The sequence below is a fragment of the Petromyzon marinus genome, chromosome 33, assembly GCF_048934315.1.
Source record: "Petromyzon marinus isolate PM22_M1 ecotype Great Lakes invasive population chromosome 33, UKy_Petmar_22M1.pri1.0, whole genome shotgun sequence".
Taxonomy (NCBI): Eukaryota; Metazoa; Chordata; class Hyperoartia; order Petromyzontiformes; family Petromyzontidae; genus Petromyzon; species Petromyzon marinus.
Window position 1 is genome coordinate 3111169 of NC_133699.1, and position 15428 is coordinate 3126596.

The window sequence follows — 15428 nt, forward strand, 5'->3', positions numbered from 1 at the left end:
TCTCTCATTTCTGGAGAGAGTAGCCGAGTTCCACCGGGTAAACCTTGGAGGAGGGGATCCCCTTGTGTTTGCTAGGTGGGACGCTTTCGGTGTGACGAAGCCAAGCACAATTGTGTTGGGAAATAAAAAAAAAACTGCAGTGAAATTGATTTGCGCTGTCTTTTGCAAGCGGAATGTTCCCTCTCTTTCACTCTTGGACGTAGAAAAAAGGTCGGCCGAGCGATGTTTGTAAAGGAAGGCCACAATGTGCCGCCTGACTCCTTCAAACTCTCACTGGGCACCTATTGTTGTGTCATGCTGCCGCTTCGCCTTGGCCTTTTGCAATGTCCCAGCAGGGCCACCTGCTTCTTTAACACTTGTTCAATACCACCCTCCCCACACAAGCAGGTAAACTCACTCACTCCTAAGCCCTTTGCCAAATCCACTGCTGGATGATAGCCTCCCCCATGCCGTGCCGATCGTACTTCACCACCCAGGTCACTCGTCAGATTGGGTTGGTTGAAGGGGCACCCGAGCAACGGTTTAGATGTCACTTTGCCACTGATGCTATTCGTCGTGATTGGGAATCGAACTCGGGTTGTTGGGTTCAAAGCGCTCCATGTCTTAAGAAAAAAAAAATTCACACAATATTTGTTGAAATTTATAGTTCGAGTGGTCTATAAGAATATAGATAATTTATACTGCAAATGGTCATTTCATGGTAATGGAATTCCAGCATGGGACACAGAACCTTATAATCATGAAATTTAACGCATACATCGTTTTGGCTTTCATAGTGTATCCTAAATGTTCTCACACAGCAGGCAATTGAGATGCATAAAAGTGCCTCTTTCATTGCTGTGTCTAATATTCTCCCTGCATTGTTCTTGCAATTCCGTTACCATGGAATGGCCCATATACATAACCACATCTGCACTAATAAACCTATACGTATACACATGCCTGGAAGTTGTCTATTTTGCATGCTATTGTGCACATGTCACAAAACAAAAAACGATTTACAGCCCCTTCATCAAGCCATGGGGAGTATTTGACCATACTTCACCACGCTAAAAAGTGCGTGTTGGTGAAGGGTGGTTGGTTCTCAGGACTGGATCACATGCCATTCGCCAACGATATTCGCCGTGACCGGGAATCACACTCCAGATGGACACATTCATAGTGCAAGTGTGCGCAAATCACTGCGCCACTCCTCCGCCCAGTCAGACGCTATTTTGCTGTCGTGAATCGGCTTTTTAAAAACGATAGCAAACATACATCTGTATGCAATAATGTTTGTTTCAAATTCAAATGCTATGACACTGACGATGCACACTGTTTGAAGCTCCACCTGCCTTTTGTTACTTGCACAGGGTGTTTAAAAAGCAGCCTGCACGAAGCACAATTGAAGTCCGAGTGGCTTTTTGATGCTCCAATTTGCCTTTCACGGCAAACATCTGGGGCACAGGCAAATGCCTTTACTCAGCTTGCAGGCAATACCTTTCAAAGCGTGGCTTGACAATAATGGCGTTTGGTAATAGATATTCTGGACGTGACATCACGGCACCTTTACAAATAAAGGCTGCTACAGGAATTCATAGATATTCAAGTATATTAATATACGGTGTATATAAAATAGTATTCACCATTGGATGAAGGCCTCGGCGTGCTGTCGCCATCCCTCACACTCCCGTCATGCCACAATCAGTCACATTGCTGTGCACCGACCCGATCTCACTGCTCCGTCTCCGTGCTGGTTGTCATTTTGATCGCATTCCCTCCTTTAGCTTCCATTTCGTTGCCAGCCTCTTCCATTGTCCATCATGTCTCATAGCCAGGATGTGTCTCCTGCCCAAGTCCGCGTACTTTAATTTACAGCCAATTTGATGTCTCTGACTTAAAGCTTTCCTGACTGCAGGAATTCATATTCTTTGGGTCTTTCGGTAAAGTCACGTAGATAGGTTCAAAGAAATAATGAAAAACTACGATGTTTCGATCACAACACAAGCTATCGTCATCGAGAAAAAAGGGGGGGGGGGATGATGACCGTTTGTGTTGCGATCGAAACGTCGTAGTGTTTTGTTATTTTCTTTGAACCTATCTACGTGACTTTACAGAAAGACCCAAAGAATATTTGATGTCTCTGATTTTGCAACTCCCTGAATCCATCTCCTCCCCTCTTCTATTTCGCAGTGTAAGTCCAAGCGTGCATCTCTCCACGCTTCTTTGCATGCTTCGTTACAGACTTGATGATCGATTAATAGATACCACATCGACTTCTGATGAACCTCTTGCTTTCAACTCGACAGGTGATTGAATATGGGGAAAGCTACGTCGGGCAGAGGTTATCAGAGCATATTAAAATATTGAATGAATGTTTTGAGATCAGCGGGAGATATGTAGAGCCTTTGAAAATAAGTTTGTATTTTCCTCTATAACATTACTTTTTTTTTGGTGGGATATCGGTACATGGATCAGCCAATTGGTGGCTACAGAAACGCTGTGCATACACAAAGCAAATGCATTGTGTGTGTGTTTTGAATAATGCACGGTTCATTGCAGACCGTGTGCTTCGTGTTGAGCACATGTCCAGCATACAGGCAGGCTGAGCAGCAAGACGAACAGCGACAGGAGGCTAAAGCCTACGCGAGGTTTTCATTTTTGCACGAGGGTGCGTGAAATATAGGATGGCAACACTTTGCTACTACACTGGGCATAAGTGAGCAGCTGATAATGAGCCTGTCGCAAAATGTGGTGGTAATTCCGAAAAGGAGAATAACATGTGCTAATACAACCGCCCCCCTCGCCACGAATAATAAAACCGACCGCAAATAACATTAAGTCAAATATGTGAACGTCATTGACACTGAAGTAATTTTTCTGATTGCATCCGTCTTCTTTAACAATGTGTTTTTTTTTGTTAATTTCATCTGCAGTAACTTTGCATTTTTTCAGAAATTCGCGTTGAATATGGTGGGGGGAAAAAAAAGAATTGCCCTCCTATGAGCTATCCGCGGAAGGAGGTGAGGGGTAGCACAGCTCAGTACCCCGGTGTGCTAAATTGGTTCTGACAGGAGCTCCCGTGGGGTGCGGAGGTCCGGTGGCTGCCTGGGATTGTTTTAGCCTTTGGAGAAGAGAGCCCCGGACATGCGGGAGGCGTCACGGCACATATTGGAACGCGAGAGACTGAGAGCAAGTGCCCCCGGGGGAATAAATGGCGAAGGGGCAGGCGGTCAGGAAGCTGCACCTCCCCCCCCCCCCCCCCCGCAGACTCACCCCTAATGCACCTTATTTATATTATCTGCATGTCATAATTCAATCTGCGGCGCTATGATGTAGTGGCGGCCAGGTTTGGCTTCGCCCGGGGAAGTGGCAGCGGGGAGGGGAGCTGGCCCAGACGCGCGTACGCACGCGCGCACTGGCTGGAGAACAAAAGAAGGCTGGGAATGGCTGGTTATGCATGCCTGCCTGTTGTTTAAATGAAGTAATTCCGTGAGAGGGAATAATTACAGTGATTGCCACAGGAGTCTAGGGCTGTGGAAAGGCACCACGAGTGTAATACAGATGCATTGTTTATTGACATTAATTCATGCATTCATGGGGTTTTGTGACATAGGCGTCACCAATCTTTGGCTGGGAGGAGAGCATTTAATGGTCCGCTGTGGGGTTTGCGAATTCCCCGTGTCAAATGTGCCCAATGTAGCTAATTGAGGCGTACATTAATAGCAGTACCTTCACATTTCCCTTGTTGAATAAACCTTGTGTAAAAATAAATAAATCTCATCGCATTATGATTTTTGCACCCGACTCGAGAGTATTGTTTTTGTTTAGCAAGCGTATAACGATGAAACGTATAGATTCATAGATTAAAATCAGTGCATAGCCTCGACATGCAAGCGCAAACATGGTGCAGGTAAGAATTGGCGAGTTTCAAACACGCGCCAAAGAAATTGCACGCAAATGATATTCTAATGCTATATTTAAACTAATCGTGGGAACAAAATTGCATCAAACAAGACAAATGAAAATAGTGAAGCCACTACAAGGCAGACGGTAAAAAAAGAGAGACAAGGAATATTCAATTGTTGATACCTCTGAGTTGTTTGGCAAGGCGTCCGATGCGTTGCTCCGCAACGCTGGGGAGATAATTTTCTTCAGTTCTTCTCTTCAACGCTGGGAGCTTCTTCTTCTTGGTTCTTTCGGTAAAGTCACGTAGAATGGAAATGAAATAATAAAAATAAAACATAATAAAATGAAATAAAAAATAAAATTCTGGGAGCTTCTTCTCTTCAATTCCCGCTCAGTTCCTGAATAAGTTCTCGGCACGTGAATCGAAATATCGGACAACGTGCCGAACGACACGCGGTACGACCCGAAGACTCAATGGAGCAATGTGGCAGCCCCGAGTTGTGACGATTCGTAAATATCTCGGTGGGTAAGGGTGAATAACAACAAGCCCATTGTTTACAATGCGTATACTGAATAACAACAATTCATACAATAATTGATAACTCAACGAGGAAAGCTTTGGCCAGTCAATAAATGATCGTTAATGAGGATTCTGCTTCATTATGTCATACTATATTTGGAAAAAAAGTTTAACTGGCTGGCTTCCTGCCTGGAGGAAGATACGGAGAGGACAGGAGAGGAGCGGGGATAGAGTGGAAGGGCATCAAATGGAGAGGAAATAGAGAGAGCAAGACAGAAACGGAGTGACAAGCAGTCGGAGGAAGGATTAGGAATAGAGACAAGAGAGATTGAGAAGGGAAAAGGGAGAGATGGGAAAAAAGGACAACGAGGGGGAGGGAGGGAGGGAGGGAGGGAGGGAGGGAGGGAGGGAGGGAGGGAGGGAGGGAGGGAGGGAGGGAGGGAGGGAGGGAGGGAGGGAGGGAGGGAGGGAGGGAGGGAGGGAGGGAGGGAGGGAGGGAGGGAGGGAGGGAGGGAGGGAGGGAGGGAGGGAGGGAGGGAGGGAGGGAGGGAGGGAGGGAGGGAGGGAGGGAGGGAGGGAGGGCATATATGAATTGATGAAACAGATAGAAATAGAAACAAAGTGACACAATCGAGATGCATAGGGATTTTTGAGTACAGAGAAGGCAAGAGAAAGGTGAAGAGAGACAAGGCTCTATGTAAGATTAAACGTTTACTGGCTGGCTGGCTCGGACGGATAGCAGGATGGTCTGGCGGTCACGTCCAAAGGACATGCCGGTTGCAAGTTTCGATAAATCGTCTCACCAAGTCGTTTTTTTTTTCCCGTGGGAGGAAAATAGCATGCCCAGTCACAATGCGTTTACCGCTTGTTGCAGAGGTTCACAGTTCAAATCCGGCAGGCCGCCCTGGTTATTGCCACGGGTGTATCAACCATGAAATATACAAGACGTCTGCTTCGCAGTGCACGCCAAAGATCCCCCAACACAATTTAAAACGAATCGGCCATTGTCTGCTGGCATCATGGTCTAAGGGTTGTCAAATTCGCAAAATATTACCCACAAATTACTCAGTTAAGATTACGCAGAGCAACATCGCCCCCGAGTCGTGAAACTTTAAGAATGGTGCGAATGCCATTTTTTTGCATTCTTTAACAGTAAGCATTATGTAATAATAGTTATTATTTAATAATATAACAATTATTATAAATTATTCAAGTTTGTACAGATACGTTAGAAACCTGTTACTCAAATTATGCAATCCCACAAGGCCGTTGAGCTGATGGGTTGTTTTGGAAATACTTATATATTTTTTTACGTGGAGAGACATATATGCTTATCTAGTTTGACATTTATATTTTCCCCAATCACACTTTTGATTATTTTGTGTTATGTATTTGCTTCATATCTTCCTACGGGCGCTGTGCCGCTTTTTGTGTCTCTCGTTTGCGTAACGTATGCTTGGTCCACACAAAACCCCACCTCGAAATTACAGGCACATTGGCGATGGTGGAAATGATGGCGAGCCACCGAAAATTGGCAGCATCAGTAAGCACCGTGGGTGAGCTGGATGACGAGGGAACGCCTCTTATCCGACACGTTGGAGGTAAGGGGGGTCCGTGTATCGCATTGCTCTCTGAGAGTTCAAAACCCCGCTGGGCTGCAAGTCGACCAATGAGATGGCCGGTGCAACAAGCGGATTTTGAGCCGATCTCTGCAGAGTCTTTTTTGAGTGTCATCTCATCCCATTTCTTATGTTGCTGTGTTACTTGACACCATTGACGCGTTGAGAATGAGCTGTTCCAATTTAAACGATTTCCCAGGTTAAAAATTCTAGTTAAGAAATAAAAATTGCGTGCTAGTTTTTTTGCAGGTGCTTAAAATTCCGCGTTTCTTCCACATGCAACAACGCACCGTTTATGGAATTGGCCAAACATCCCAATGCGGGTCTCCTCTCCTTAAAAGGGAGTCTTGAGACTCGGTGAGGCATTCCTGGATAAACAAATAGCCACCGTTGCATTATTTACCAATAGGCAATGGTTAATACGAAAAAAAATGCTTCAAAAATGCTCTGAACCTTAAAAATTATAATTCCGTGTCGCTGATGCAAGCAGTGTGAAATGATCATGAAAGTGAGAACTGCTTGTGCCCCTTGTCCTTGCATCTCTCAATCTCGTCTGTGGAGAAATGAGCACACTCGTTTTTCTTTTTTTAAACTCCACCAGACGCTACCTCCGGGCAAGCAATATGGAAATCGGAAAGTAACTCTTAAATGACAAAGCACTCGTTAAAATTAAAAGTGAGCGATTAACGCCGACACTTTTGTAATTCCGGATCACCTTCAGGCAAATAAACCAAGACAGTTTCAATTCGGTCTCTATGACCCGCAATTCTGCAAGCGTGTTGCAAGTTAACAGACTTTTTAGGTTTTTTTCAATGAGCCATTTTTGATGGCAGGGTTACTACTCTTTGGTGCAGTAAGGTAGTCCATGACAGGTAGCCAGGTCATCGGTGGGACCATTGGCCATTCGTTGATTAAATATGTCTGTGGGTGCTGTGCTATGGAGCGGTAGCGTCGTGGTTAGCGAGGTGCGCTGCAAGCCCGGCGACCTGTGTTCGATTCCCGCACACAGCCAAGACCAATGACGATGATCTGAACCGGTCCTGGGCCTCCCCAAGGTCGAATCAGCCTCAAGTGAGTACCTGGTGTAGTGTGTATACATCGCCAAATCGGGAGACAAAGGCGGCTGGGTGTGGTGTTGCCCCCCCCCCCCCACCTCGTCTGTGGCTCCGGCCATCACAGGTGCTACTCGCTAACAAGCAGTTGCCACAGCAGTCTGTTAAGGCTATACGGGGGATCTTTGTCTGTGCTCGGGTGTAGTGTGTATAAAGTGACAGAATCCACCGTCTTTCAAGAGCACATTTGACTGAATCACTCGGCCTTTTTTCACCTAATGATGACTTCTCTAAGCCACTGCCATCTCTAAAGTAGTACACTTAGCAGTTGCACACGATGTGAGTTCGTCGCTCCATCTCCACGAGAAACGTCCGTTCAGACACGCTCCATTCCTTGGCTGCCAGTCCGTCACGATGCTCTACCATTGGTCACCATCCCTCCCAGTGACGCGACGTGCCCAGACTAATTTCATTTTTATTAACAGTTTGAGTTACAGGATGTCTTCAGACCTACGCACGTTCTCCATTCCATGTGTTCCCCTTTCTGTCTGTCAAATCAAATTCCGAGCATGCCTTTAGGAGAGACTAAAACGCTTCAGAGCAAATTACCTCAATTTGATAATGCCCAATGCCAATTGTGGTCGCCCTCCTCCCTGCATCCTCCGCAAAATGCAGATCTCAAACATAATTCCACATTCGTCTGATGTAACGACGACGCGCCTTCAAAATGTGACCTTTTTGCCAGTATCAAAGTATGAAAAGGGTAAAACCTATTCTTTTTTTTTCACCACGTGCCTTATAAGCGTACGTGGGCATTGATCCTTCTGCGTGCGTGTGTGAACTTCCTAAAACGGGAGGACACCTTTTTCACGCGAAACCAGCCACGCCACGGCCTCGAATGCCATGCCTGCACTTAATGTGTGCTCTCGAACAGGACCAGCTCGAGCAATCCCAACGCTTCATGGGAGATCTTAATGTATGCATGTATGCTTGAATTCTGAAGGAGAAAAACACACGGATTGCAAGTCTTTAAGAATCTCTGGACCAATACATCAACGGTGAAATAAAAAAAAGAGCACATTCGCTTTACTCACTTAAGTCTATCCATCCAAGCAGCGACACTGAAATTATTTAAGTTTTGTGTCTTTCTACGCATATTTACACAGTTCCTGTATTCAAAATAGACAGTGTGAGGCTGTGGTGGGCTATGCACTTTGTTGTATTGCCAAGATACGAGCCGCTGAATCATAGCGGGACCTGTAAAAATCAACACATAGCAGTTTGCTCAAGACGTGCCACCGCTAGAAATTACTATATTAAGCCTGATTCAAGGCCGAATTGCACAAATTTACTGCGGAACCATTATTACAGACATTAAACTAAAGCAAGGCACGTTTCTCCGTGGCAATAGTAATCCCACTGGTTACAGATTCATTATGATTAACTCTATGCGATTCACATGGTTTACAAATAAAAGCGCGGTACCGTGGATCCTTGCCATAGCAGTGCTTGCCATGCGGTGTTCATCCATATACACCGGCACACTTGAACGATGCAAAAATTCATCCCATTCCAGACAACACGCCAAGCCTGCCATTGCACTGATTTCACACACACACACAAAAAAACCGGCCGCATTGTGCCTGTTTTAAAGAGATAAAGTTCCCCCTTTTTTGTGTTGCACGCTATTTTCAAGTCGTGCATCCCTCATACACGCCGCCTGTCGAGTCTCACGACCACTCAAATACGCGCGTGGGTTTATAGCCGCTGAAATCCTCCTGTAGTCTGTGGACCAGGATAAGAGGGTTGTAAAAATGAAGTATTTGCAAGCTCGGTCCGAGCGTGTGCCGGGCTACGTTCACCGATGAGCCGGCTACAACTGTCATACACACAGCCGCGGCCGTGTGTACGTGCATACATGCCCGAGCCACTCATGAGCGTCGTTGACTGGCGCGAGTCGATATCTACGTGCTCGAGAGCTCTATATAGACATGGGCGCAAGTGCGCACGTTATTGTGATGCAAATATAAACACGTGCACATTATATGGTGCACAGCCCCTTTGTCGGGTCACTGCTGGATGCTCGATCGTGTGGTGACTGTAAGGTCAAACCAACCAACAACCCCCCCCCCCCCCCCCATGACCGACTCAGCATGGGGAGGCCGTCATCCAGCAGTGGATAAACACAGCTTTCAATAATTATATATATGTATTATGGCCTATGAACAAATCACCTAGATGCAACCGATGTCATCAGATCTCAAAAGTAGGATTGAGACTGATTTGGCGAGTATTTGGATGGGTGACTGCAGCGCATAAAACAGGTGTTGTAGGGCTGCAGCGGAATTACATTGCCATCAGTATTCATTGTTGTACTGTACTAAGCTCCAACGTATATGCTCCCCGCCTTCAACCAAGGCGCACTGACCAGCTTGGTGAAGTATGGTCAAGTAACACCCATGACCCGCACGCCATGGTGAGGCTCTCATCCAAGGGTTGTGCAAGCATATTTTGAAATCTATTTGAATGCACGTTTTTTTTATTCTTTAAAGCAAAAAAGGGAAAAAATGCACTCACTCCACTGTTAACAAATGCACAATAATGCAATGCATATATACATACACATACGCAAGCACATATAGTATATTTGTGTGTGTATACACTCGCTGTGTATGCACACGTATATATAATAAACGTGTACATATAAACATTGTGCATCTCTGAGCATGTATGACTTCGATAAAATGCCCATGGGGTGGCTTGGCTGGAGCTATGTCAGTCCAAGCAGAATGCACATCGCACATCGGACGCGTGAAAAATTAATGAGCTCCTCCCGAAAGGATGCCTAAGTATTCACGGAGATGGAAAAAAAATCAACCATTGGACCCTGAAAAAGGGAAAACTTCATTTCTTTAGAATTCGTATTGGAATCACGAACGCCTTCCTTCAACATTGCATACGTCTCTACCCGTTACAAATGTGTTGTGTGTGCGTGTGCATGTGTGGGGAGCAGTTGGCACTGGGAACCCGATGACCTCGGTTTGATTCCTGCTCATGGTTTAACGTCGGTGGCGAGTGATATCAGCACCGTTCCTGGGCCTCCCCTTGGTTGATTCGGCCTTAAATGGATGTGTAAACATCAGGGCAAGGGGGAGACGGAAGTGGCTGGCTGGGCATGGTCCTGATCCCACCATCCCCTCGTGAGCAGTGTGGCCATAGTAGGCGCTTGCAAACAGTTCGTTGTAAAATATCCTGTCATCTTTTGACATCAGTCAGAAACGCATGGCTTTGACATATGTCTTGCTTTGAATTTAACCTGTGCAAAATTTCACGTGAATTTTTTTTTCTCACACCGACTCCTTAAGTTACATGTTTACCAATTCCTGAAATGCTAAGTATGAGAAATGTTTGTGTTAGTATAAAAAAAAATTGAAATTCCTTGAATTAAAAACAATCTGCAACAACTGCACAAACTTGACCACAATTATAAGTAACATGGATTACGCGAATGTGGCTATCAACCAAAATTCCACTGATTCATTTCAGGATAATACAAACTTTTGTGGCATGCATTGTCCACAATGGGCTTGGTCATGCCTTAAAACTATGGACAAAACATTTATGTTTTTTGTTTTTACATTAACAATATCTTTTTTTTTACATTTGTCAGAAATTTTTGACAAGCAGAAATGAAGTCTTATTTATGTCTATACTTTCAGTTTTAACCTTGGAACCTTGGGGGGGGGGGGGGAATTTTTCCACAGATTGCAGGCATTGCTGTAAATTCACGAGAGGTCCTAAAGTGGCGGTGATTTTTTAGTAAATGCCTTCGCCGTGCCATTCCAGTCCTCGGACATCCATCACAAACACATCACTGTGATTTTCATTACTGCTTTTTGTGTTGCGACTAACCTGATTCATGGCTTTACACGGATGGAGTCCTCTTTCCCCTACGTAAACCCCCTTTTAGAACACACACACATTCATTCAATCTCATTTCAACAAATGCAAATTACGTCCCAGTTGTTTGCGAAACATAAAACGTATATATTATTTACAACATACATCATGCAGTTCACTTTTGAAGTAGAATAAGGCTAGATTTGTATAGTCCATTGAATTATACAGTTTAAATTTTATTATTCTGACGCACAACATTGCACTGCACAAGCAATGTGATAACAATTTCAGAGTAAAAAAATACGGAAAAACATTTCGTCCCATTTGCATTTTAAGTTGGGGTTTTAAACCCAATATTGTGATGTCTAAATATTGAAAGGAAGACACAATATTTTAACATTTACTCAGCAGCAGGCAGTATTTACATGAATCAATATGAAGATGTCAGCCATATATTATAATACCAACGATAATTGCAGCCCTCTGTGAATCCACTGCTAGATGAAGACCTCCCCAAGCTGTGTTCGCTCGGAGTTGGTGTCAGGAGTGACCTCAGGACCGATTCGCACATATCGCTCGCCACTCACGCGAACCGTGGCAAGGAATCAAACGCAGGTCACCAGGTTCATATGGCACACGGTACGTTAAGCAATGCGCTGCCACGCCTCCCAGCCATTCGCGCAAGGCGCGTGAAACCGCGTGTGCCCTGAGCCTGAGTGAACCAAACCTGCTTTCTCGTTTCGGAGCGTGTGCCCCCCCACCGCCTCCAACCCCCCAACTTGTTTGAAAACCAAAAAATATTATCAGGAAGTTTCCGTATCACGTATTTTAACACACGGTTAGATTTTGCGTGTGAAAAGGTGTCAACAATTAAGAGATTATAGTTTCCTTCCCTTTTAGTTGTGTCCATTAATATTCTTCGGGCGTGTTTAACTTAGACCCGTGGTGTCTCCCAAGACTTATAGTGTTGAAAATGAGCCCACGTTTGAATTACTTACAAGTACGTCATGATTGGGTGTGGAGCACTATGAACCCAGTAACGATTCCCGGTCGCGGGCTAACATCAGTAGCGAGTGGTTTCTGAACAGTTTTGCCCCCTCTCCCTTAACAAATTCGCATTGACCACTTTGGTGAAATATGGTCAAATAATCCACCATGACCAACATGGCCTGGGGAAGGCTTTTATCCAACAGTAAATTGGCAAAAAGGCTGTGAATGACTATTATGATTATGGCTAGTATTTAACGATCTTATATCTGTGTATCGAGACGATATTTGTTTTCAAACACAAAGCGCAGCATACCTGCCAACGTGACATAGAGTCATAAAGCGCTCATTTAAAATTCAGTCAATAAGTCTTGACATAATACGCCAAATGACTTATCGCTTATTTTATTTTTACACTGAATAGCCGCATGCGTACGCACGCGCAAGTGCGTGTGTGTGTGTGCGTGCTCGCAAGGTGGGCGAGCTCTCATTCCCACCCCCCCCCCCCAAAATAAACACGGCAATGTAACGTTTCCCCTGGTGCCCACTTCGGGAAACAACTAAAATTATCAATGACACAAAAAAAGCTCACGTCGGTTTTTTTTTTCTCCCCTTCTTTCGGGGCCAGCTTTTCTCCGGTCGCTACACCAGGCTCCAAAAACAGACTGGCCGTGATCGACGGTTGAATTCTCAATTACAGCACCCCCCCCTCCTCCTCCCTCCTACTCCCCTCCCTTCCATTAAACGCCTTCAAGCTGCTTAAATTAAATGTGGGCTTTTACCTGAGATTCGGTGGCCACTTAATTGCTGGACAACTGTGAACTTCAATCACGGTGCAACTATACACGCAGACGCAATTCTCCCAGGCTCAGCCTTTCAGGAATGGATTCCAGACGTTTGTTTTGAAGGTGAACTGATCACATCAATCCCGACGGTATATGTGAATTGAAAAGCGATGCGTTCCATCAGGCACCATCGTGAAAGAGACATCTTATCTCTGTCACTGGGCTCTTATACCATTCGTTCACCATTGTTTCCCCCTTATCTGGCACACAATAAAAATAAATAGGTGTATTCCCCGGCCTCTGTGTATTAACAGCGGCAAGAGTAACGCAGTTGCCAGGCTGCATCTTTACCTCTTTCTTAATATACCGGATCGTGAATTGTGGAGGCAGCTCGGGAAGCCTTCATCCAGCAGTGGACCGACCGTGGCCGATGATGATGAGCACAGTATACGCTTGCACGCATTAGCAAGACCAACAAAAATAGCTGTATGTTAATCCCTCTGGAAGGCTTGGAAACCAACAGTGTGCTGCGGGGATATTTTTGGCTCTCGTTTTATTGCACAAAAGGGGAGGATCGTCAGTAAGGGTTAAGACGTGTCACTTGGCTACATGTCTCATACAATTAACAAAACGAACAATTAAATATATAAAAGTAATTGGGTTTGTGTTGTTGTACCTAATTGGTTGTATACCACGAAAATGATATCCTCTGCTCTGGTTCATGTGTAGACTATCTCGCAGTGGTAAATCTGCGTCTTTCGCTGTAGTATCTAATTGAAGCGAGAAATCTGGTCTCCTGCTAAGTTGACTGAAATGGAAAATTAGTCATAAGCGCTGTCAGCTAATTCACAAGGGTCTGACACGTACATTTTTTAAAGATCATTATTATTTTAAAAGCAACGAAAGCCAGATCATAATTGTGACTGCTGAGCATTCTACAGCCTGTTTGTAAGTACGCATTAAATAGATCCTGTTGAATATTTAAATGCATTGCTGTAATGCTACATTAATGATCATCTTCCTACCAGCATTATTTTGACACTGAGAACAGTGGATTGTCATACTGTTTTGGTGCATGATATAATTGTATGTTCTCTTTTGGGTGAAAAACTAAACATTGTAAATACGTCTTCTGTAGCTTCATGCTTCGTTGACCATTCGCTAACTGCGGTAATTAAATAAAATGTCATAATTTTGAACGATCACATTAATTTTGTAGCAAGCACACACCAACATGCATTCGTGGTTAAACCACAACGAAATGAGCATTAAACAAAATAACAAATCCATCATAGTAACAGTGTGGTACACACTTAGCCAAGAACACAGTTCTCATAGCTGTACTGATAATATATCGTAATTCCATTAAGTAATTACTTCTACTAAAACTGATTGATGTGGCTGATGAGGAAGGTAAGGTGCAGTTCTCTAAATCACACACTTACTTATCTTTGACCACTACTCCCCAAAAATTATTAAGAAAAAAAACACAGAGCATGATATCTGGCGGAGCAGCCTTAACAGCTTTTCACATTTGCACAACCACAAAGTACCGTAAATACGAGAAAAATTACGTACAATTTTGCTTTCGTTTAAACCCAACACAAAACCAACCGCAACACGCCAAACGAGAGCCAAGGGGAACAGCTCTTACCGCCGCCTCCTTGTCGCCGTTCATGCAAAGTCTCCTCTCACCTGATGCTGGGGACCGTGGGCGAACGCCGTCTCCCGTGGTTGTTGACGGAGTGGTGGTGGCGGAGGTGGTCAGCGCAGGCTGGTGGGACGGCCGGAGCGCAGCATCAGTGCCCATGTGGAGGCGGGATATACGCGAAGCAAGCAGAGGGGCGCTCGCGTTCCCCGCTACCCGTTGCTTTCACACGCCGTTTGGTCGATGCTCGCAGCAAAGAAGCATCGCGCCTGAGAGGGAGAGAGGGAGGGAGGGGGAAGGAGGGAGGGAGGGTTGGAGGAGCTGTGGCGTCACACATTTATCAGACACCGGGGAAAGGTGTGTTCCCACGTGCGTGGCAGCGTTATGCTCATTGTGAATGTGTGTGTGTGCATATGTAAGTGTGTGCGTGTGTGTGCTTGTCGACTCAGCGTAAAATGAGTACCTGGTGCGGCGTGTCAACGTCGGCACTGGGGAGACAAAGGCGACCGGGCGTGGTGCTGGCCACCCACCCCCTCGTGTGCCGTGCATAGCATCTTCATGAGTGCTGCTCGGTAACAGCACTTGCCCCAACAGTCTGCTAAGGCTATACGGGGGATCTTTGTTTTTGTGTGCGCCCGCGTGCCTATTTGCATATAAGCTTGCTTCTGCATTCTGAGCTGTTTTATTTAACCATTTTTTTGGTATTCTCTCCCGTTAAAAATATTTTCTTAATTTATTGTGCCACGTAATGTCACGAAAGTTGTCTAATGCAGTGTGCCAGTCATATCAAGAGCATTTTATCGTGAGATATGGTTCCCTTTCGGTGGTGGATAAATTGCCCGTTTAATTTAACTGAATGTCCTGTCATTATTAATTTAATTACCACTATGTATAGCTTTGACTGGTCTGTTGGGTTTTTTTCTTCATTTTTATGCATGTGTGTACATGTGGGTACAGCAAGTAATTCTGAATGTGTTATCAATGTAACATTATTTCTTGTTTATATATAAAATCTTCATATGTTTAAAT

At 44.8% G+C, this 15428-nt stretch overlaps 1 protein-coding gene across 3 annotated transcripts in view; it reads right to left on the reverse strand.

Annotated features, from left to right (window-relative positions):
- Positions 1-14682, reverse strand: part of LOC116948318 (muscarinic acetylcholine receptor M3-like) — a 79220-nt gene extending 64538 nt beyond the window's left edge. The window contains exon 1 of one of the 3 annotated variants that reach the window (XM_032964872.2): positions 14447-14682. The gene's annotated coding sequence lies outside the window, so the exon portion shown is untranslated. Of the gene's footprint in view, positions 1-14405 lie in introns of all 3 variants that reach the window. The other 2 variants (XM_032964870.2, XM_032964869.2) reach the window with 2 other exon arrangements.
- Between the last annotated feature and the right edge of the window lie 746 nt (positions 14683-15428).